General features: G+C 32.4%; 1 protein-coding gene across 2 annotated transcripts in view; it reads right to left on the bottom strand.

Annotated features, from left to right (window-relative positions):
• The window catches only part of LOC145739849 (terminal nucleotidyltransferase 5C), a 72,648-nt gene that overhangs the window by 22,172 nt on the left and 28,083 nt on the right, over positions 1-22,393 (bottom strand). The window lies entirely within an intron of this gene.

Here is a 22,393-nt window from a genome sequence, read left to right as displayed (position 1 = left end):
TGAATGCGTAAAACCTTTTGAAAAACATACTGAGTAATTAATAGCGGGGTTTTAATTAATTAAATCCTCGCAAAACAACGGATAAATTAACGCTTTTACCTCGTTTAATTGTTGTATTTTTTTTTTTTTTTTTTTTTTTTTTTTTTTTTTTTTTTTTTTTCAACCCTGGCGGCTTAGTATTGTTGTTCTAATCGCATAAGGTGGCAAATAAAAGATAAGTTTTCCAGATACTTGACGAATTTGTTTCTAGTAGCGATACAGGGTGTTGAAATTGAATAAAAAAGCACAAAAAACACGTACAAACTGTAACAAAACCACTGTGTACAAGACAAAAATTAAATTAATAAAAAACCCTGTATAAACAAAAACCACTAAACTATCCAGATCATCGGGGAATAAAATTAAGGGGATTGAACCACCCCCTTAGAAAGGGGGCCTTAGGGGCGGGTGGGGCGGCACTATAATTTAAATCCAGCTGCAGCGTGCAACAAGGATCGCTGTGTACCCCGTCAGGGCCAGATACGTTGCTGGGCAACCCTGGCGGCTGCGTGACGTCACTACCCTTTGTCGGGGGCGGCATGAATGAACTGCACGTGGGCGGCCAACGTTGTCACATCGTCATTGACGTAAAAGAGTTTTCCGGGTTGTGCTGTTATCGATAACTTATCGTTGATTAGATAAAAATGGGAACTTTATATCCAGATTTTTTTTGCTGACTGCAAATAAGTGTGGAGGAGATATCATATTTGTGGATCGATTGAAAACCATTATTACAATTAATTTACCAGCCTCATTGTTATTTAGTTTTTTTATGGTAAATTTTGATTTTTTCTGCAAAGAAAAATCTTTTTGTTCTCAGAGATCAAGTGAAAGTGAAATAAATTAGAATATAAAATAAATATATAAATATAAAACAAGTCTAAAATATGATTACTTTGCTAGTCAATTCTGCAACCTACTTAATTTTCAGGAATTAAATAGAAATTTGAAGAAAGCATAAGAATAGAAGAAGAGGTGTTAAAACGCTTGGCCACTTTGGGTGATAGAATATGGTGATTTCACCAGATAATACTAAAAAAGCAAAGAAAAATAAAGAAAACATGAAGAAGATGAATAAGAAAAGAAATTTCCACAAAGAAAATTAAGACGACAATACTTTAGATTATGTTTTAGATGCCAAAATATAAGAATATTCTTTTGTTTCTTAACTTTATATTTATTTCCTCATTTTTTTAAGACAATCTTGTTAAGCAGTGTTTTTATAAGGTTTTAATCTGATTTTTTTCAGTTTGTGTGTGAAAGGTGAAAATTGAAAAAAAAAGGAAAAGAATAAGCGAAACATAAAAGAGAAGAATATAGAAAAACAGCAAAATGTTAAACAATGCTATCTATAGCATAAAATAACTTTGTTTATTTTGAGAAAATTAAATTAAAAAATGGGAAAAAGTACGGGGACGTAAATAAAATAAAGAGTAGTAGAATCAAACATTATTTAAACGAGAAAGAAGGGTTGTGAAAACCGATTTTTGTCCGAAATATTGTGACGCAGGCGAAGAAAAAAAAACATAAACCAAGAGAAAAAAAAATGTCAAAATTGAGCAAAAAACTTGGCCGAAAGCCATTTCAGCAAGAAATATAAAGATACATAGCAGGAAAAAAGAAATAAGATTAAAAATCAATAACGAGAAAAATACGAAACAAGAACAACAATTAAGCATTAAGTAAAAGAAGATATGATGAAGAAGGTAAGTTACCAAGACGTTGCAGAAAAGAAGCACAAACTTAGTCGTGTATTCTTTCGTTTATTGATTATTTTTACGTTTTTTTTTCAGTAGGGACATTATATTTTTGTTTGTTTCTAATGCTTTTTACTTTCTAATGTCTACTAACCCATTCATTTGTCCTCGTTCCCTGGTCTATACTTAATAACGGTTTTTTGGGCTAATTTATGGTTTCTTTAATTAATATGTCTAATTATTGTATTCTGTGTGATTTTTTCTCCATACGCCTTTTCATCTTGTTTTACTGTTACACTTGCCTATCTCCTTTCTCTTATGAGTGTGTTGCTTTTAATTATTTCTTTTTGCTTTTCTTTCTGTTTTTATATTTGTTCATAATTTTATTTTCTTTAACCAATTTGTCATTAAGCGGTTTTGATGTTAAATAAAGATTCAGCTTTGATTTCACATTTATTTGTAATTTTGCATTTTTTACGGTTTTCGGGTTTTTCACCACCTCTTTCTACAATTTACATGATTTTGTCGTCTATTGCCCCAAGTTTCTTGTGTTCTTTAGTAGGATCCACGTTTTGTAACAGTTCAAAGTTGTTATTAACGTTGTAAGCGCTTTGACTGTGAACTGGTCAGAAAAACCTAAAGTGAGATACTTTAATGTAAATAATGTGTAATAATTGAAAATGTATTAATAATCATATAGTGATCTGAAAAAGATCATCGAGATCTTGCAAGTATTTGAGAATTTCAGAAGATTTTCTATTTTTTGTCACACCATCTTGACTTTTTTCAAATCTCTCAATTTTGCCAGCCTATTTATATAGTCTTCTTCAGAAATGTTTATGCAACTGTTCACAATATCACAGACAATCATTCTTAGTAATATTAAATAATCTCCAAGCTCTCAAAGCAACTTTGGGAATATTCTCTGTAACGTTTTGTTCTTTGGACATCTCCAACCATCTCTTAAAGTTCTTTATGGGGGCAAGATTTTGGATCTGGACAGGTTAAGAAAATTCAGGAACCGCAGGTTTCTGAGGAATATTCAAGATAGGATTTTGTTAACATCAGCTGTTTCGAATTGCAATTGATTCATGTGATCCATCACAAATTTGCCAAAAATTTGCTGAAAAAGACCGAGGAATTACAAACAACCAAAACTTGATAAACTAATAGAGGAAAGTATTTGGTTAGAGTTTTTTTATTGAGAAATCCACCTGATCAACTCTAGAACAGAAAATAAGTGATATTATCCACCTTTTGACCAACTGGTCGACTATAAGGCCACTTACTTTTCTATATTTGAATCAGGAATTTATATAGCCTGTCCAGTAACTGATTATAGGATATTATTAGTCAACAAGTAAAATTTCATTGAAAACCTCAATATAATGGGACAGGAACGTAACTGATCCTTAGCAATATAGCAAGCAGCAAGAGTACCATTAATTAACCTGAAAAATTGGTTTATCTAGGATCCTAACGAAAACAAAAGGAAACTATTAGAAAGAGATTTCAATGTGCACAAAATTCATTAAATAAAGTAACTTTTATGAATAATCTGGAGATCAATGGCCAAACCAGCTTGTGTGCTGCCCAAAAGTATTTTAGCAGTGAAAATACTGAAGAAGTTAATAATTTAGGATATGTGATTATTCCCAAAAAAGAAGGTGATATTGGGACAAATAAAAATTAAGTCAAATCCGGCTCAGAAATAGAAAACATAACCATTATCCTTCTTGCAAAGCATGCAAAAATGATGATTTTGTTTAAATAGATTGATAAGTTTATTAATATCCCCATAAATATTTAAGAAAACGTATTATTTTTATCTTCTTTAATGATCATTTGTTGAATTTGCTATTGATTTTGCTATCAAGTTAATTTGTTTCCTAAAAATTTACAGTACCAACATACTTCGCTAAAGTGAAAATTTTGCTTAGCTTGACAATTACTGGCACAGTTTTTTCTTTGACTAAATGAACTTTTTCTCAACTAGCTAGGGGGAATTAAAGTCTGAAAGAATAATGTTTTTGAAAACACTGTCATAGGACTTTGATTGTTTCTATCCACCTCCAAGAACACAATTTGACAACGTGGCGTTTTTTCACACTGAAACTGATATTATTTGATATAGACCATACTACTACGCAGTTAAGCTCTATTGTCGAAAGCAAAGAGGAAGAGTAAAAGACGGCAACAACGTCCCACGGTCTCCCACGCAATATTCCAGAACTACCCGAAATATGCCGCTATCGATCTACGTTCCTCCAAACCTTTTACAACCCGGAGACCCTCTCGCCTTACATAGTTTTTGAAGAAAAATAGCATTTTTCCAACTCCCCCCTTCTCCATCAACCCCCATTTCGGGGTGTGTTTATCGCGCAAACGAAAGACCGACGCTGACGTCGGCGTCGGCAACAAGTATGGCGGACCGCCAATTTATTTCTGAATGGAATCTGGAATTTTCGGGACGCCCGTATGACGTCATAGGGACGAAAGAGGGAGGTTTCAGTGTGGGGCGAAATGATAACGGTTTTTCTAGATAAAAACCGGGTGCTGTCGTTCGTTTTCAAGTTAAATAGGTAAACCGGGCTGTATTGGTTTGTTCACTGAACCGGGCTTAAACTTATAAGCTTGATGCGGTATGGCGTTAGTCATTTTTCAGTGTAGAGAGGGTGGAAAAGCTCGTTTACGATCCCGCTTCTGGTCTGGTTACGGTCTGAGATTAATGCGGGGAGATGTCGAGGAAAAAAACGATTTCAGTTTACGTAATGGAAAGGTCAGAAAGTTAATTTACGGGAAAATATTCTCATTTATATTGAAAAAATCAGTCATACAAAAAACATGATTTATAATAATGAGTTTTGGCTTTATCTCAGAAATTAGTAGTTTTTGCATTACAGTATTATGAACAACTCAAAGGTATTTGAGGTTTTCTTCATTACTATTTCCATTACAAAACTTTAATGTTTCTTGTTTTTGGGATTATAAAAATGGAATAAGATTCCCAAATCTTCCAAGTTAAAACAAACAAATCTGTAGATAGCACACTGGCAAAAATATTGTAGAATATGATTCTCTAATACAAATAATAGCTATTAAAATTCTCTAGGAGTTATTTGCCTTCACTTCATTTTTTCCCTTAAATCTCATAAGATATCCAGAAATGAGGTACTAAACCATTTTAGTTCTTTTAACCACTTAGTTTAAGAACTTCAAGTTCGAAATCATGCAAGTGCTTCAAAGAGTCTTTAGCTTTGCACCGAAATCCTCTTACAATTTACATTGCAAAAGTTTGATTATCCTATTTCCTGGTATTATGAAAGTTGAGAGACATAATATTTATTGTGGCAACGATCTCCCGTCAAAACTTCGTGGAAAATACGGTTTTTGTTTGTCTGGACTAAAGAAAGAACAGACTAATCGTCCACTGGCAAATCTGTTACCGATAATGATGATTAAGTGTCAGATTAATAAACATTTTTGACTTTTTTGTGCAGAAGCTGTTCCGAGAAATCTTTTCTGAATAACACATTGTCAAGGGTTGATTGAAATTTATTTGAAAATTTCCTAGAAACTTTGATTTTTGTAATACTTTTACAGACAATTATTGCCAATGTTTGAGAGTGAAGATGAAGAGTCAAGACATGTAGAGCAAAATACAGTATGTGATGCAGTCTTGCTGGGAAGTAATGACATGTGAAGAAAATGGATAAGTAGAGGAAATAGAAGAGAGCGAAGAAAATAATAAAGTTGATACAAATGACGTGGAAAGAAACTTAAAAAAAGATGAAGATAGAGATACTAATAATGAGAGCTCAATTTTATTACAACTATTAATTAACTTATCCATAAGAAATCAGTGGTAAGAAGAGAAAAGATGTAAAAAAGCTTCATAATTGTCATATGTCAGTTTACCGGAGAGGACGTCACATCATTTACTAGGTAGTCAAATCATCAGAAAATCTGATTGACATGTTATGATCAACTGTGAAATTAGCTCACTCATCAACCTTTCTGTCATCTCTGTTTGGAACATTGGTTTGCACTTGTTCTCTATTCTTATTCCGTTGATAATTTATTATAATAATTCTTAAATTAATCCTAAAAAAAACATATCGATATATTTTAAATACGAAATCTGGACCTGGATTATCCGAATTTTAATACTATCAGGTATTTGCAACCAAATTTATCGAAACAAAAAATGTGAAAACTTTTTGAAAACTGCATTATACTATGAAAAATTGTAAAGTTTCTCATTTTTATACAGTTCTAACAAAACATCAAAAACCCTCATCAAAAACAAAATGGGTTTTAGAGTGTGAGAGGTTAGGTTAGATTACATTAAGAATTATGAAATTAGGAAATCCGGTAAAAATGACTTTTACAGAAATCCAACAGTTCAGGAACTAAAACTTTTAGCAAACACCCTGAAAAACTTTTTTTTTTTTGGTAATTGTATTAAAAACAGAAACTGCAGTAAAAAGGCCTAAAGCATCAAAACAGTAAGAGCTGCTGTGTGTTTTAGAACATTTTTAGATTTAGATTTTAATAAACTCAAGAAGCAGTAAACACAATAAACGTTTTGTTCCTCAATTTTAAGTTAGAGTAGTCGGTATAATATGAATTATTCAGAATTATGGCAAGTTCTGCAAGTGAGAACGTTTACTCTAATTGATGTCTAAAATCCCAATTTGGCAGACGATATTTTGGGAAATAATGATTTCATTTTGGATGATGATGATGATGGGTTCAGACTGTTGAATGTTTTATAAAGTCTTGAAAATAATAGAAAATTGTATTTACCAAAATTATCTATAATTTAAAGTAACCCTAACTCAAAATTGATTTCTTAATTATTAACAAGAACGTGTAAAAATATCTCTCAAAATATATTAGGCGAGTGTCTGTAAATATTTCAGCAAGAATTTACCCTCAGAATTACATTTTTGCACTTCTTGTTGATATTCTGCTGGTATACATTTAGAGAGAAGAAATCTGATAAAAATAATCTTGTTTATCCATATTTTTGTAAGTTACCTGCAGAGTTACTGCCACATTTGGCAGTATTTAGTAAAACATTTCATATAGTTGTTATACTTAAAATGAACAACTTAATAAGGCAGTAAGTCCTGTAAAGTTTCTTAATTTCATATTAGGCATATTTTCTAAAAATTTAGAATGCAATTAAAAACTTTCTTCTTCGAACAACTTTCGTTTCAAAGCATTTAACTGAAACAAACTTGCAAATTTTGACGTCAAACTTGTTTCAAGATTCTAGGTTTCAATATGATTAATGTTAATAATAATTTTTTGCACTCATTAGTATTTATTGTGACTTTGTCACAGTATTTTCTAAAGAGGGATAAAGAAAACATTTCACCGTATAATTAAAATGGATCTCAATAATTGTGGTGCTGTCACGTATGCAGCAAATGCAAAATTTTAATAACGTCGTCGATTGGAGAAAAGTACGAGACGAAAAGGAAGTTTGTGTCATTTTATGCAAAGTACCCTGATAATCTTATAGTGAAGTCACTGGTAGGATAGAAGATAAAATAATTCCGCTTGCCAGATGTGATCATAAGTGATTTTTGGCATAAGATTATCATTTCTGTTAAACCTACAGGAGGTAAAATATAATAGAAGAACTAAGTGAAACTTAACGTTAGAATAAAATATAATAAAGTGTTACTTAATAACCGGTATTCTATGATAAAATTACGGTTTTTGGGAAACAATCTGTGGGTTAAAGCTTATTCAAAATGCATGATGTTGCAGATTGCAGACTGTTGAAATGTTTAGAATGATAAACGCTACCAATAATTGGTATATCAAAAGAAAAAACTCAAAAATGTGATTAATTATTGCAGTTATACAGAGCCAATTTTATGTAACTGATTTAACTTTAAACCAGAAGAAATATCTATGAAAGTAGTAACCGTAGTATCGTAAATAAAATCTTAACTTTGATCCTTCATCATATTCGTCAATATCATAGGTACTTTACAGCAATAGCAGTAATATTTAGAAAGACAAAAATTAATAATTTAATTAAAATCTATTTTCTAAGTTGATAGACCTTAACAATTATTTCTCTTTAACTATGTTAGAACACTAACCAGAACTTCTCCATGTTGGTTAAATTCGCATTAAATCCTTATTATCCTGAGTTTCCTAACTTCCCAAATTTAACTAGGTGTGCGAGGATCTTCGTAATACTTTGCCACAAACTTTGTCATGCAAATTCCCCTGATTGAATAAAATGTAAAACTTGTTTTTACAAAAATAAGTATGTAGTGGGTTACATGTTGATGGAAGAACTGGGAGAAACTCTAAAGGGACGTTTTCTGATGTTGTTTTTCCGTCAAAACCTGGAAAACCCTGCCTAATTAAATATTCAGCGTTCCATATAGACCAAGTAAACTCCCTCTCCAAAATTACACTCTTCCAACTACTGTGTTTTCCACGAAACGTCTAATTTTGCCATTAACTATTCAGTTCAGGAAAATTACCTTGGTTGTCGTTCAAAAAACGTTTTGGACTAAACTTTTTTTGTTTGTATAACAGGTCAGTCCTGAAGGTTGTAAAAATAACAAATATTTTCTAAAAAAGGACAATCAAGGATTGGTGATTATTGTTAATAAAGCCTAATCGAATGGATCTCTGTATAATATAAGGAACAAGGACTTCCACTGGTTAATTAATCCAATGCAGAAATTAATGAAGCAAACTGTGAGAAGAAGTACATGAATTTTAAAGATTCCCAAGAGACTTAATGCTAACCGATTTTAAACTTTATGCAAAGGAATTTTAGTGGTTTTCACAATTTTCAGCTCGACTTTTGCGAAATTGTTATAGAATTTTATCCGATATTTAATTTAAAATGATAAAATAATACGCGATTAAATGCAGTACAATAAAATCGTCGAATTGAGCCGTTGTTTACACTAAATTAAAGCGGCAAATTCGATGCGGAGTGATTGATTGTTTTGCGTCGAATTTCTGTTCGATTTGGTTTTCCTGTTTTAATGATGTTTAATGCATTTTTGTTGTCGATTTGCGAATCAATTAATAGAAATTCAGTCACATTAAAATTGATTGAGTAGTTTAAAAGTTTTAAAGTCATTATTTTTTTTAGGTTGGGAAAAAATGTTGTTGTTTTGAATGTTGGATCTGTATAAATAACGTTGTTCCATCAATTCAGGCAAAGGAATTTTGGGAGTGAACTTGGCGTTTTACACTCAAACCAAATATCAGTTTTTTAGACTCTAAAATACGTTTTTGAGGTGGAAAAACTTACATTCAAATCAACGTTGACAAAGCCAAAAAAGATTAACCAAATTAACCAATTTTTTATTTGTATGGATGGAAAAATGTTGACCTTTTTGACGAACTGATTTTGAACCTGACGAGCTGTCAAAATTCATTAAACAGTGTCGGGAAACTGTAAAATATCAAACAGTCGCGTCTCTCTGATGAATCAAGCCGCAAAACCTTATTCGTAACTCTGTGAAGCTGAATTTGACAGTTGTGACGTTAAATGACAGTTTAGGACGTTAAATTTGACTGTTATGACACTTAAGTGGCTTGTAGTCAGGTGAAACTTATTATAACATTTAAAGCTAATTCAGCAGTGAGATGAAATGAAATATGCAAAAATGAAATATGAAATGCAAAACCGTTGTAGGTTGTATTTAGAGCTCAATAAAGCCCCAAGTTTGACGTTTGTGAGGCTAAATGACACTTCAATATGTTTCTTACGTCATCTGACAGCTGTCAATTTTCAAAACTTATTCAGCGGTAACATACAACATGAATACGCAGATTAGTATTTCTTTGATAAATCGCATTGTAAGTTGTATTTATAGCTCTATAGAGTTAAATTTAACAGTTGTGATAACATACACTTTGATATGCTTTTTACGTCATCTGATAGCTGTCAAAAATCATGCAGCTGTGACGTAAAATTACCAATCCAAAATAGTTCTACCGGTTGAGTCACACTGTATGTACACAAAACAACTAAACATACTTGAAAAGTAAAAAGAGTGTGACTTTGCTTGAATTTAGTTAATTTTAGTCTATTTTTAAATATGACAACTGTCAAATTTTTTCCCATAAAGCTGTAAAGCCACAAAACTTCAAATCCAGTAAAATCAGTATAAGCAGTACTAAACGTATTTTACCAGGAATTTTATAGCTTTATGAGTGAAATTTTCACAGTTATGACATTTGGCCGTCAGTTACAACTCTGGACACTGTCAAATTCAATCCCATAGAGGTACACAACAACAAAACATTTTTGAAAAGTAACAAAATCAGTGTGACTTTGGCTGAATTCATTTTATACCTTCATCAGTACATTTTTGGCATTTCTAACATTTGGTTGTCTGTTTCTGATTTAATTTAAGTCTATTTTTAAATATGACAACCGTCAAAATCCTCTCCATAATGCTGTAAAACTACAAAACAGTCTTTAAATCCAGTAGAATAAGTATAAGCAGTACCAAACGTATTTTACAGCTTTCTTAATGGAATTTTGACAGTTATGACATTTGGCCGACAGTTATAGCTCTGTCTTTTGTTCTGTTCTAAACCTGGAAACTGTCAAATTCAATCCCATAGAGGTACACAACAACGAAACATTTTTGAAAAGTAACAAAATCAGTGTGACTTTGGCTGAATTCATTTTATACCGTTATCAATGCACTTTTGGCATTTCTAACATTTGGTTGTGTATTTATGACTTTATTTTAGTATATTTTTAAATATGACAACCGTCAAAATCCTCTCCATAAAGCTGGAAAACCACAAAACAGTCTTAAAATCCAGTAAAATCACTAAACCTACAAACTGACAAATTTAATTCCATAGAGGTACAGAACAACAAAACATACAGTGACATTATTAAAGCTTCATTAAACAAATCAAGAGATAATCATAAATTAACTAAACAATAAACAAATTATTGATGTTCTTGTGAGAACACTTTGACTAGGTACTTTCAGAGAGTGGTGTAAATTAATACAAAATTCAATATCAAGTTCACATCTTTTAGCAAATAAGTGACGATGAACCCGTGTAGAAATTGATCAAAACCATTAATTAAAAATTTTAAACAATGCAAAATAAAAATCACGTCAGCAGGACTATAACCCATCTACTAAATGCGTGCAGGTCGATAATACAAACAAATATAGACAATAGAACAGTTATTAATATCAGTTTGTTTTTTAATCAACATCACGCCATTTAATATCTTTTTAATTGATGAGATTTCCTGTCTATTACTACTTAGTTTAGATATAGTAAAGCTGCTTTTTTTCCAGAAGTACCTAGAAATGAACCACGCAATGAACTAACTAAACGTCGAATCTGGTGGTACCCGGCTGTTGAATGAAGCAAAATCAGACAAAGAACCCGATTAGAAAGAGAAAGTGCCTTGTTACATAAACCGGCCTTGAGAACGTTATAGGTGCTGTTGTTGTTGAATAACTGACATTATTTTATAATTTGTTTATTTCGTTTTGTCAGAAGGATATTGCTGTTAGGGATCCACTCCTTTTATGGCGATCGTGTGCATTTAGTTCGCTATAAAACGGCAAAAACAATAACGATTTAACTAATACCGGTTTTGTTGCAAAAAAATTAAAAGCTCATTGTTAAACAAATAAAATTGTGCGCGATAACGCGTGTGTTTTTTAAACGAATTTACATGGTTTCTATGTGATTTGCGGAATAGAGATTATGTCGTGCCTGAACTTTGATATTATGAATGTGTAATCAAAGCTTTTTTCTGTCAACTACATTTTATGTTTATGCTGGATTAGACACGTAGACAATTTCGGTTGTTAACGGTTAATTTAGCAAATCCATTTTTGAGTGTTTAGTAATAAAATTTGTAATAACGAAAATTTCTGTTTTGTCTTCCTCTACAGGCGTAAAAGTTTCATGTGTAAAAGTTTCTGAAAGCACTGGACTACCAATCAATTTATGTGTCATTTTGACAATAACTCATAAACGGTTAAATGTTCGAAAATAATACTCTTCTTCTTCTTCTTATTCATATTTAGGATTTCGCGATCTGTTAGTTTTGCAGGTTCCTCTGGATCAGTTCCTGGGAGGTGGACTGCCAGCTGTCCTTCCATCTCTTAAGTGGTTTTCCGGGTACTCTTTTCCTTATTGGTTTCCCTTCAAGTGCGATGCCTGGCAGTCTTCCCTCTTCCATTCTTCTCACGTGAGCGTACCAATAACTTTTTCTTTGTCTTCCCCATCTTACGATGTCTTGCACCCCACATTGTTCCCTAATGTCAGTGTTCCTAATTCGTTCTATTCTTGTTTTTCCCATTATAGTCCTGAGCGTTTTCATTTCGGCTACTCGAAGCATTATTTTCGTTTTGTTGGTATCTTCTCTGGTTTCTATTCCGTATGCCATGATTTGCCTGATACAAGTCTTATTGATCCTGACCTTGCTATCCTTTCGCATGTATTCGTTTGCCCATATTATCAGCCTTAAGCAGCCCGACATGGTAGACGCTTTGTTGATCTGGCTTCTTAGGTCCTTCAGATATTTGAATTGTGAGACTTGCTTGATGATTTTGTCCTGAACTACCAGCTTACATCTTACAGGATCTTTAGCAAAGGTTATGCTTTTCGTTTTTTCTATAGATATGGTCATATTCATCGCTTGGCTGACCTGCCAGAATTTGTGTAGTTGTCTCTGTAGATCGTCCTCCGTTTCCGCGAAAATAGCTGCATCATCGGCATGGCATCCAATGCTGATTCTTTTATTCTGTCCGATTCGGTATCCCATATTTAGTGATGATACTTCCTCTATAATGCTGTCCATTAGGAGATTGAACAGAAAAGAATACAAGAGAGCAAAAATGATCGGAATCCATTACGATTGTCAGTATACAGGGTGTACGTAAAATTGTAGTAAATGATTATTTGAATCCCCATGAATTTATTTTTGGAGTTTAGTTTTCAGAGTCAACTGGTTGGACCTTCAAAACCAGTGTTGCCAAGTCAAAATATTTAATGTATTTTATAGCTTTTTGTGCTGCTAATATACAGGAAGAACATAAAAACTATAGTGACTCACGGTTTTGGCACATTTTGTATTTATTTTCTTAGTAAGAAATTTTGTTGCTAATCACTGAAGTTTACGGTTTTTTTGACTCGGTTAACATTTCTGAACTCCAAAAAGTAACCGAATTACAGGTTCTGGATTTTTCAAAGCAAATTTTCGGTTAAAACTGAAACAATGTATTAAATATGATTTTAAAACAAAATTCGAAAAATGTTTAAGTTACAGAAAAATTGCGAAAGAGCAAAAAAGGTTTAGAATTACAAACTGAAGAAACAAAGCCGTTTTCGATTGTCTTTGATCAGACAAAAAGTTGCCAGTACAAAAAAGCTGTAAAAATAACGATTTTGAGTAAGTTTTAACGACAAAACCAAGTGACTTATACCAAAACTGCATTCTTAATAAAAGAAGCGTTTCTGTCACCATGTAAATATCAACTTGTCCTGTCTACCTGCTTCTGAGGTATCAACACAAAAAATCTACAAAAGAGTAAGTTTTATGGGAAAGTTTCTGACTACAACCCACCATTATTAACTATTTCAATCCAAAGTGAACAAACAAAACACTTTCTATAATTGTATAGTCTTCTTTGCATTATTTTAGACTACCAGGTCAACGAATTGCCGTATCTATCTACAATGCGGAATTACGGTTACGACAGTGCAAGCTTGGAAATTTTGGTCTTCTAGGTCAACTGAAACTATGCAGAGGTTGAACGTTTCACAATTAGTGAAATATGTGTGTGTAGGGACAAATGTCAGGTCTAGCATAAAATTTGCACAAAATGTTGCAATTTTTGTAAAAAATTTATGGTTTTAATACTACTAATAACTATCCATAGACCGAATCATTTTAAAGATTCACAAACAAGTTAAGTGTCCATTTTATTTGTTCAGAAGCAAAGTGGATTATTAACCACGTTTCTGGTCAAGTGTTTAATTTACATAGGTGTGCTGTGGGGTGTGCTATTTCTTTGATGACTAATATCGTTGTGGTCAAGCTAAACAATAAGAAAATTATATTTATGTAAATAATGTCTTTTATTTATGGAGGTTAAGTTGCCAGACGATGTTAGTACTTAAGTAAAATTTAATAAAACGTGATTATTAAAATCATTAATGACGAAAAAAACTTTTGGATAACAGGACATATAAGGTCAAATTTTGAAATCATTTGTGGTAAAGCAAACTTGACAGGGTACGGATTGATCTAGCATTGATTACTTAACTTGATTAACACTTTAATTGTAATTTTATATGATAACTATAACTATATAAATTCATTAGGACATCAAGAAAAAATTTGATCAAAAAACTGCAAAATGCCACATTTACTTGATCTTTCAAACTAATGGATAGATGTCTAATAAAGTGTTATATTACGTTTTCTTTCCTGGAAATAAAGGAATAGTAATCAGATACTCACTACAAAGACCTAGAAACACTTTGGAAAATATCCAAATGACTTACTGATGTCAATCAGTAAGTCATGTCAACCCTCACTTTAACCAAAAGGCTACTAGTACAAGGTATATGTCCAAAAACGGATGGAAGAAGGCTGAAGAAGAAGAAGGAGTTAATTCGAGATTATAATCAATAGAAGATATTTGGATTTGGTTACAAGTTTTGGGTAGTACCAACATAGTCACAAAGACTTTTAGACTTTTTCTTGGGTATTACTAATTCAGTTATTCTAATATTGACTCTCTGCTCTGTTTTAAATCTAAGACAAACTTAACCCGACAAACAGCTCTTTGTTTGGAGTGACAAATTAGTAGCTGAGACTTTAAAGATTAGGTTAAGTTAATTATGTTAGCAGATAAATGTTGGCAGACCTGGAAGTGCAATGAAAAGCTACCTTAAGTGCGAAAGTTTTTAATGAATATTTTGTAGTAGCATTATCTGATTTCCTTAGACTTTAAATATACTAGAATTTATTTAATAGCGCTTTTAAGTTTGGTTAATGACAGAGGCTAACTAAACTCAGCTGAAGCTTTTTAATAGTCCTCTTATTAGTATCTCATTAGCGAGCTATAAATGAGTGGCAAAACTTTTGAGTTTTTCAGAAGCAAAGACACTACGGAACCATTTAGTCAACAATAGACTACAAACCAAACGTGTAATCAAGAAAATCTATAAGTTGATTAAACAGCTAGCTAAAAAACCATGATCTAAGCTAAGTAATTAATTAAGGTCACAAACAAACCGCTCTGTTTATCAACAACCAGTTTGACCAGACTTTTTCCTACACTAAACCAGAACACCAAGTTCTAATTACTTCAAGTTTAGCAATTTTTTAACAACAACTAGATAATTAATTCATCAAGTCTCTAAGTAATAATTGACAAGCAAATTGAACAATATTGGTCAAGTGCGTAATGTGTTTACTGATCTCTGAAGCTGATATGCTTGAAGTTTATATGCATTATTAAGGAGCAAACTCAATAGGCTGAGATTTGATTAAGTATCTGAAATATTAATTGATCGATTAGCATATCAGCTACGTATTGGTTTTGTCAAGTGTTTGGGTGTTTGGTATATATAACGAACAGCTGGCGTTGTATTTATTTTTTTACTGAAATGATAGATTAGTCTAGATTTCAAATTTAAGTGTAACTCAGATGTAGAAAAATATGACCAACAAATTCACCTTTATATGTATAACAAGTCTTTTATCTTGATGAGCAGCATAGCTTATTTATTCTCTAGAAGAATTCTGTACATTTTTTACTTCTTCTTTTAATTCGTTTGTCCTCTTACCGAAAACATTCCTCCTCTTCGTTTTTTGATACTTTATCAGCCTTCGACAGCAAGTCTTCATTTCTTCACTTTTCTCAAAAAACTGGCGTAATTGTTTTCAGGTCTTTTTGGAAAGTCTTCACTTCAGATGCTTCCTGTGCTGCTTGTTCAACAAGCTGCTATTGTTGAAATTAACAGATTAAACTTTAGCATTTCGAACAATATCTTTGGAATCGTCTAGCAACTACCCTGTTAGTTTGTTGAAAAAACTCTTCACATATTGTCTTCTGGCATTCTTTCCCAAATCAATAGTTAGGTCAGTCTTGGCACTTTTACTTTCCCAACCTGTCAAGGTTTGTTAAAGGGTTCTCATGCCAGCTTTCTCCAATGATGATAGCAGATGCTTTTTCGTTCAAGTTTTCGTTTGTTCTTTCAGTTTCTACGAACAACTCAACGAATTTCAATTCCACATCTGTCTCTTCTCACTTTTAAACGTTCTTTATTTACTATGCTATGCATCTTTAATACCTCCATTCAACTCGTTGTTAGTAAGTTTGAAATATGACATTCAATACTTTCATCACTAGACCAGTTTTGATGTTTAAAAAACTATTTCTGTGCTGGTTTTTCCATTTTTTGTAGCCACATCTTCTATTGCTCATGCGGAATGATTGTTCTTCACGATCTGAAGAAAATATTCCTGAATGCTACACAATACAGAAGCTGTGCCATTGAGCTAATAAATAGGATGTCAGGTCAATATTATTATATTTTCTGAAAGGAACAAAGTATTTTAGGATAGCAGATAGCAGAGTAACAAGGGATACTGGCTTAAGCACAAGATGATATAATTGAAATTCTTAGCCTCAAGAGAAACTAATTAGGAAATTTAATGGGATCATCTAAAACTGCCTTCACTGACCTATCAAGCCAGTAATTATCGGATAATCAACGGCGCCAACCATATTTGAAAATAAGGGGTACGTTAATATAATTTCCCCTTAAATTAGCAGTGCGGACTGTTTTAAAGGGTGAAGTGAACGAAATACAGATAGGGTCAAATTACGTCAGACGATATTGAATGGTGACACCTATTCACTCGTGTCACGGTCACCATATTGCATGATTACTTCCGTTCCGACCGCCGCAATTACCGTATTTCAACATTCGCTCTTCCGGTTAAATCGAACATTTTGATTGTAATTGAGCCCGATGACAAGCAGATTTGGAAACACACTTGTCACGGGCATTTAAAATGCACGCCCCCATATGTCACGAGTGTAAAAAACACCGTTAAACGTACGCGTGACAATCACATAGGACCTTCGCGACCTCGCTCCGGATTTACGCGGCCAGTTCGCACACCCGATCTGAATCGGTTTGATTTTCCTCGGACTGTGTCGCAGGGTGGCACCCGATCGTTATCGCATACTGATCATGAATATGCATGATCAGTACCCGATAACGCATTCATTGCATAATATGAGCTACTTTAAATTTATGTTCCAAGAACGTCTTTGTCTTGAGCGTCGTTTGAATTTTTTGACCTCTTTGTCGAGCTTTCTTACGTAACCAGTGCTCATTGGCAACCTGACAGACACGCTAAAACCTATTAGAATGCCCCATACATTATAATATGAGACTGGCGAGAAAATACGGTTTGAAAGTAAAGCGAAGCAGTTTTCAAGGTCTGAATCTCGCGGATCGATACACTCGGTGCGTTTCACAAAATACCCACCTGTCCTTTGTCGAAGATGTAAATAAACAAAAACATATTTTTGATTGATCCAGGTTACAATCAGTAATAGCACACTATTCAAACTGCCAAATTAAAAAAAAAACTGAAGAAGTTGAAAGGTGCAAAACTATAAATCACAGTAGGAACATCTTAGTTAAGATCAAGGCCAGATAAAGCAGCAGAATTTATGGATACACAATCTGCATTGACAATGGGAAGACAGACGCAATAATTTACAAAAACAAAAAATAATCGAGATGGGTTTGGGCAGATAAAGCTGGAGTTAGATAAAGTGTTTACATATTATATCAGATGGCGTCTAATTAATCCTCGATAGCATAATCAGTTACGAAACAATTTGTCTCTTTGGTATTTCAGTCTGTAAAACTCATTAGCATTTAGACTTCTTTTAATTTTTATATTTGTTCTGTTGTGCGTTCATGTAAATTGTTTTTTCCAAACTGTGCACGAGCAGGCTGATGTAGAAGTAGAATACTACCTCCGCTTGATATTTTATCAGGTTTTCTACATCACACCTGGCTGCATTGAATCGTATTTTATTAATAAGTATTTGATTTCATAGTAACAGTAATATGTGTAACATATACATGACATTTTGTAATAGACCAGAGTGTGTTACAAAGATTGAAGAATCTGAACAACACAATGAGGACAGACGAAATGATAATCAAAAATAACGACTGTTAAGAATAAGACGACAAAATTGAATAATTTGTCCTATTATGACATACTATAAATGTAGAAATTAGGGAACATAACTTACTTGCAGAAACAACAAATGGTGCTAAATCTCTATTTAGTTTTTAAGGTTTAGTGTTTATAGTGACTTAAATTGTTAAAAACTGTTTTTGGTGTGTTATTGTATCTTAGATCAGAGACTTTCTTGCAAAACTGTAAAACTAAGTCTAGTAGGAGGGTTTGCTTAATAAACGAAGGACTTTAACAAACCTTTTGCTTCTATAATGATGGACGTAAATTTACTGTGACCAATTATTTACCGGTAAGGTAAAGTAAAAAAGAAAAATTCAGGGTAACAGGAAAATTTACCAATTTTGCCAGTAAATTCCAATTTGACCAGTAAATTTATGGGTCAAATTAAAATTTGCTTAAATATCATTTTCTTGTCATTACTTTCATTAAAGTCATTATCGATCAAAATTGTGAAAATACAATCCTGAAAAATAAAGACTGAATAAAAGGCTCATTTGTTATTTATTGTTTTAGAAATTTTGGTTTATCAATTATAAAATAAATGAAGTAAAACTTTTCTGACAAACTGACTTGTACCAAATGAGTTCAAATCTTATAACTTTTTTATGAACAAGTAGCATTTTCTAAAAAAATTGTATATTTAGCTTTGCAGCTTTTTGTCACTTTTCTTTATTACCTTACCATGTTTAAATTATGAAAAATAATATGTTTTTGAGATAACAAAAATGACACGAATCTAAAGATATTATTATTTAAACAATTTGTAATTTACTGACAATTGTCAAAATAACTATCATAAATCTCAGAAACACGTTTTGTATCGAACTCTGCAAGAAAACTGTTCTAAACCCTGATTTTTGCAACTTTTGAACACAGTTTGAGACAAAATTGCTTGTAAGTCACTTGGAGTAAGAAAATGACTGTTTCAAGCACATTTTTGGATTCCCCATTAAATTTCCTATTTAATAACCTAAAAAACACTACAAAATTTGGTATAGTCAGGAAGAAAAGCGGTGTTAAAGTTTGAACTGCCAGAAACACTGTTTGAAAGGACAATCAGGGATAAATTCGCCAGTAAAACCCATTTGGGGTAAAAAATAATCGTTTTAAGCATATTTTTAGAATGTATATTAAATTTCCCATTGAATAACCTAAAAAAACACTACAAAATTTGATGCAGTTAGGGAGAAAAGTTTGAACTGCCAGAAACACAGTTTGAAAGGACAATCAGGGATAAATTCGCCAGTAAAACCCATTTGGAGTAAAAAATAATCGTTTTAAGCATATTTTTAGAATGTACATTAAATTTCCCATTGAATAACCTAAAAAAACACTACAAAATTTGATGCAGTTAGGGAGAAAAGTTTGAACTGCCAGAAACACAGTTTGAAAGGACAATCAGGGATAAATTCGCCAGTAAAACCCATTTGGAGTAAAAAATAATCGTTTTAAGCATATTTTTAGAATGTAGATTAAATTTCCCATTGAATAACCTAAAAAAACACTACAAAATTTGGTACAGTTAGGGAGAAAAGTTTGAACTGCCAGAAACACAGTTTGAAAGGACAATCAGGGATAAATTCGCCAGTAAAACCCATTTGGAGTAACAAATAATCGTTTTAAGCATATTTTTAGAATGTAGATTAAATTTCCCATTGAATAACCTAAAAAAACACTACAAAATTTGGTACAGTTAGGGAGAAAAGTTTGAACTGCCAGAAACACAGTTTGAAAGGACAATCAGGAACAAAACCGCCTGTAAAACCCACCTGGAGTAAGAAAATGACTGTTTTAAGTACATTTTTGGAATCCTTATTAAATTTCCTGTCCAATAACCTGAAAAAACACTCCAAAATAGAACATGTGGATTTGGCAATTTGCAGTATATAAAATGTTTCACAACCCACATAATGGCAATGTTATTTAAAAAACGATAGATTATACCATGTATACAAAAAAATACGGTAGAAGAACCACAAAAACTGCTAGATATATTATTTTAACAGTAGACGTGGCAACATTGACAACTAGGAAGTAGTTTTAACAGGCAGATTCGATGAGCAGTTGGTTTGCAATCAAATTGAACACAAAAACCTAATCTTGTTTGTTCTTATAGAAGAATTTGAAAACCAAACTACTTAATAAGCAAAATGCTTCATTAGTGTACAAACACAAAAATTTCAACAGTAAACAATTAGAGTAGTAAAAGAAACAAAAAGAAAAATTAGATCAAAAACGAAAGTGAAAACAATGTTACACTCTTCAAATTTAATGTTTTACTATATTATCACATAAATCAACGTTGACATATTTTTGCTAAAACTTTTAGCTAAAACTAACTAGAACCTAGAAGTTTTAAGTGACGTATTAGGTAATTACGTTAATAAGAGCGTTACTAATTTATATGGACTAAAGTTGGAAGTTGGAACATTAATATGTGCTTCCAATTTCTACTCTCTTTTTTCCTGACTTCCACAAGTAACTTATGATGTAAGTAATCTATGAGCATTTTGAACATCAAGAGATGTTGTTCTCCTGCAGTTTGGTTAATTCCTTTGACAGGGTTCCTGTACTGATGCAAAATATTTCGTTTTTGAGTGTTTTGTTACCTTTTAATGCTTCTAATATCCATCATTCCCAACATATCTTAAACCGTAAAACAGTGTCTGATGATCGTCATGGTCAGGTCTCTATATCCATCAAAGACTGCTACCATGTTTTATTGTGCTAGTTAGACCATATTTGCCTTTATATTTATACTACGATAGTTTGCTCCTTTTATATAATTATTCATGTTGTTGTTTCTAAGAGACTTAGTGGTGTCCTAAAGTTTCTGTGATAGATGACTTCTCCAGCAATTTTTCTTCTTTATTAACTAAAAATTATTTAAAAAACATGAGTTTTATAGGAGATACAAATGAAATTTGGTATACAATTTAGTAAAACAATAAAGTCTACAAATTGTTCTGTAAGTTATGGTTGACAAACATAAGTAGTAACTCACAGAAAATTGATAGAGTGTATCATCTCATCATCATCTAAGTTTAATTGTATTTTAGCCACATGTAATATATCATCAAACTGTAAAGGTAAATCAAGGAAAATTAACATTTCTGATAAGTTAACACATCGCTTTTACTATTTCAAAAATTGAATTTATAATGTCTACAACCTTGACAGAACTTAATGAATCATTTTCAACCTAATTCCACCCATCAAAGCTATCTTCCTTGCATCACTAAACATTCCTGTCTACTCAGTTCAAACTGAAATAACAGGGTCTCGAATAATTAAAACCTTGAAAGTAAAAGAGAACATAATTACACTCAGATTTCATCACTAATACCATCTGTATAATTGTCAAGGTTTGGTTCCAAACGTCCTCTCTAGACTTACTGATTGATTTTGAAGATTGGTGGCAGAAACACTTGCTGGCACTTTGAGTTAAACAATAATTTCGAAAAAAAGTGTAATAACGCAATTAGACATCGTGTAAATAACGCAATTAGCGCCTGATCAAATTAATGTAAACAATAATAAAAGCCCGGTGTTGATTCATAGAGTGAAAAACATTGTCAAAACATGGCTGTAAACAACCATTGTTTTTCCTGGAAATTTAATTTGAATAAAAATACGGGTTGTTTAGAGGTCTGTGAGATGATTAATGAAGCGTTCGTTAATTCACTTTCCCAGCTAACAAAAAAAGTGCGATGGATAGCAACAATTACACGGTTAATAGCGAGTTAATTGGTGTGGCATTCGAATCGTATATTTAAGGTTAAAACGTTTCCGTTGCGTAAGCGACTTTGGGCAAAATGTGTCAGTGAATGTAAATGGATTGGTTGAATCAAAAACAACAGTGTGTTGAAATTTGAGCGGTAGCCTAACTGGAATTAAATTAAGAAACAAAGAAACTAGGTAGGCTCCAGCATACTTGGCAAATAATACCCTGGAAATTTCTCCATTAAGTTGAGCAAACAGTGAAAGAAGCTCGGTTATTATTTGAAGGGTTTTGTGTATTCAAGCGGATGGCTTTTTGCTGCTTTTCCCTTCCCTATTAAGCCTAGAAAAAAAGGTCATTCCAGGTTATTAAGAACTTTTCCAAGCGGCCAAGTCCAGGAAAGTCAAGTATCGACATTTAAACTGCGTAATGTTATAACCATGTAAAACGACGGCTTGGGGAAATAGTCCATTAAGTTGGTGCAGAATAAAAAAGAAAATCGAAGCTTGCATACATTTTAAGGATAAAGTAAAGGAAACAGCGAATATCTTTTATGTACCTTGCTGAAAAGGAACGATTCGTCAACTAAATGGTTATTGGCATGGAAAGAGGGAAATTTACAGCAAATTATGT

Source organism: Ips typographus, linkage group LG1 (assembly GCF_016097725.1).
Source record: "Ips typographus isolate SLU linkage group LG1, UJ_Ityp_2.0, whole genome shotgun sequence".
NCBI classification, from domain to species: Eukaryota; Metazoa; Arthropoda; class Insecta; order Coleoptera; family Curculionidae; genus Ips; species Ips typographus.
Note: the sequence above shows the minus strand (reverse complement) of the source record. Positions and strands in the feature narration are given on the sequence as shown.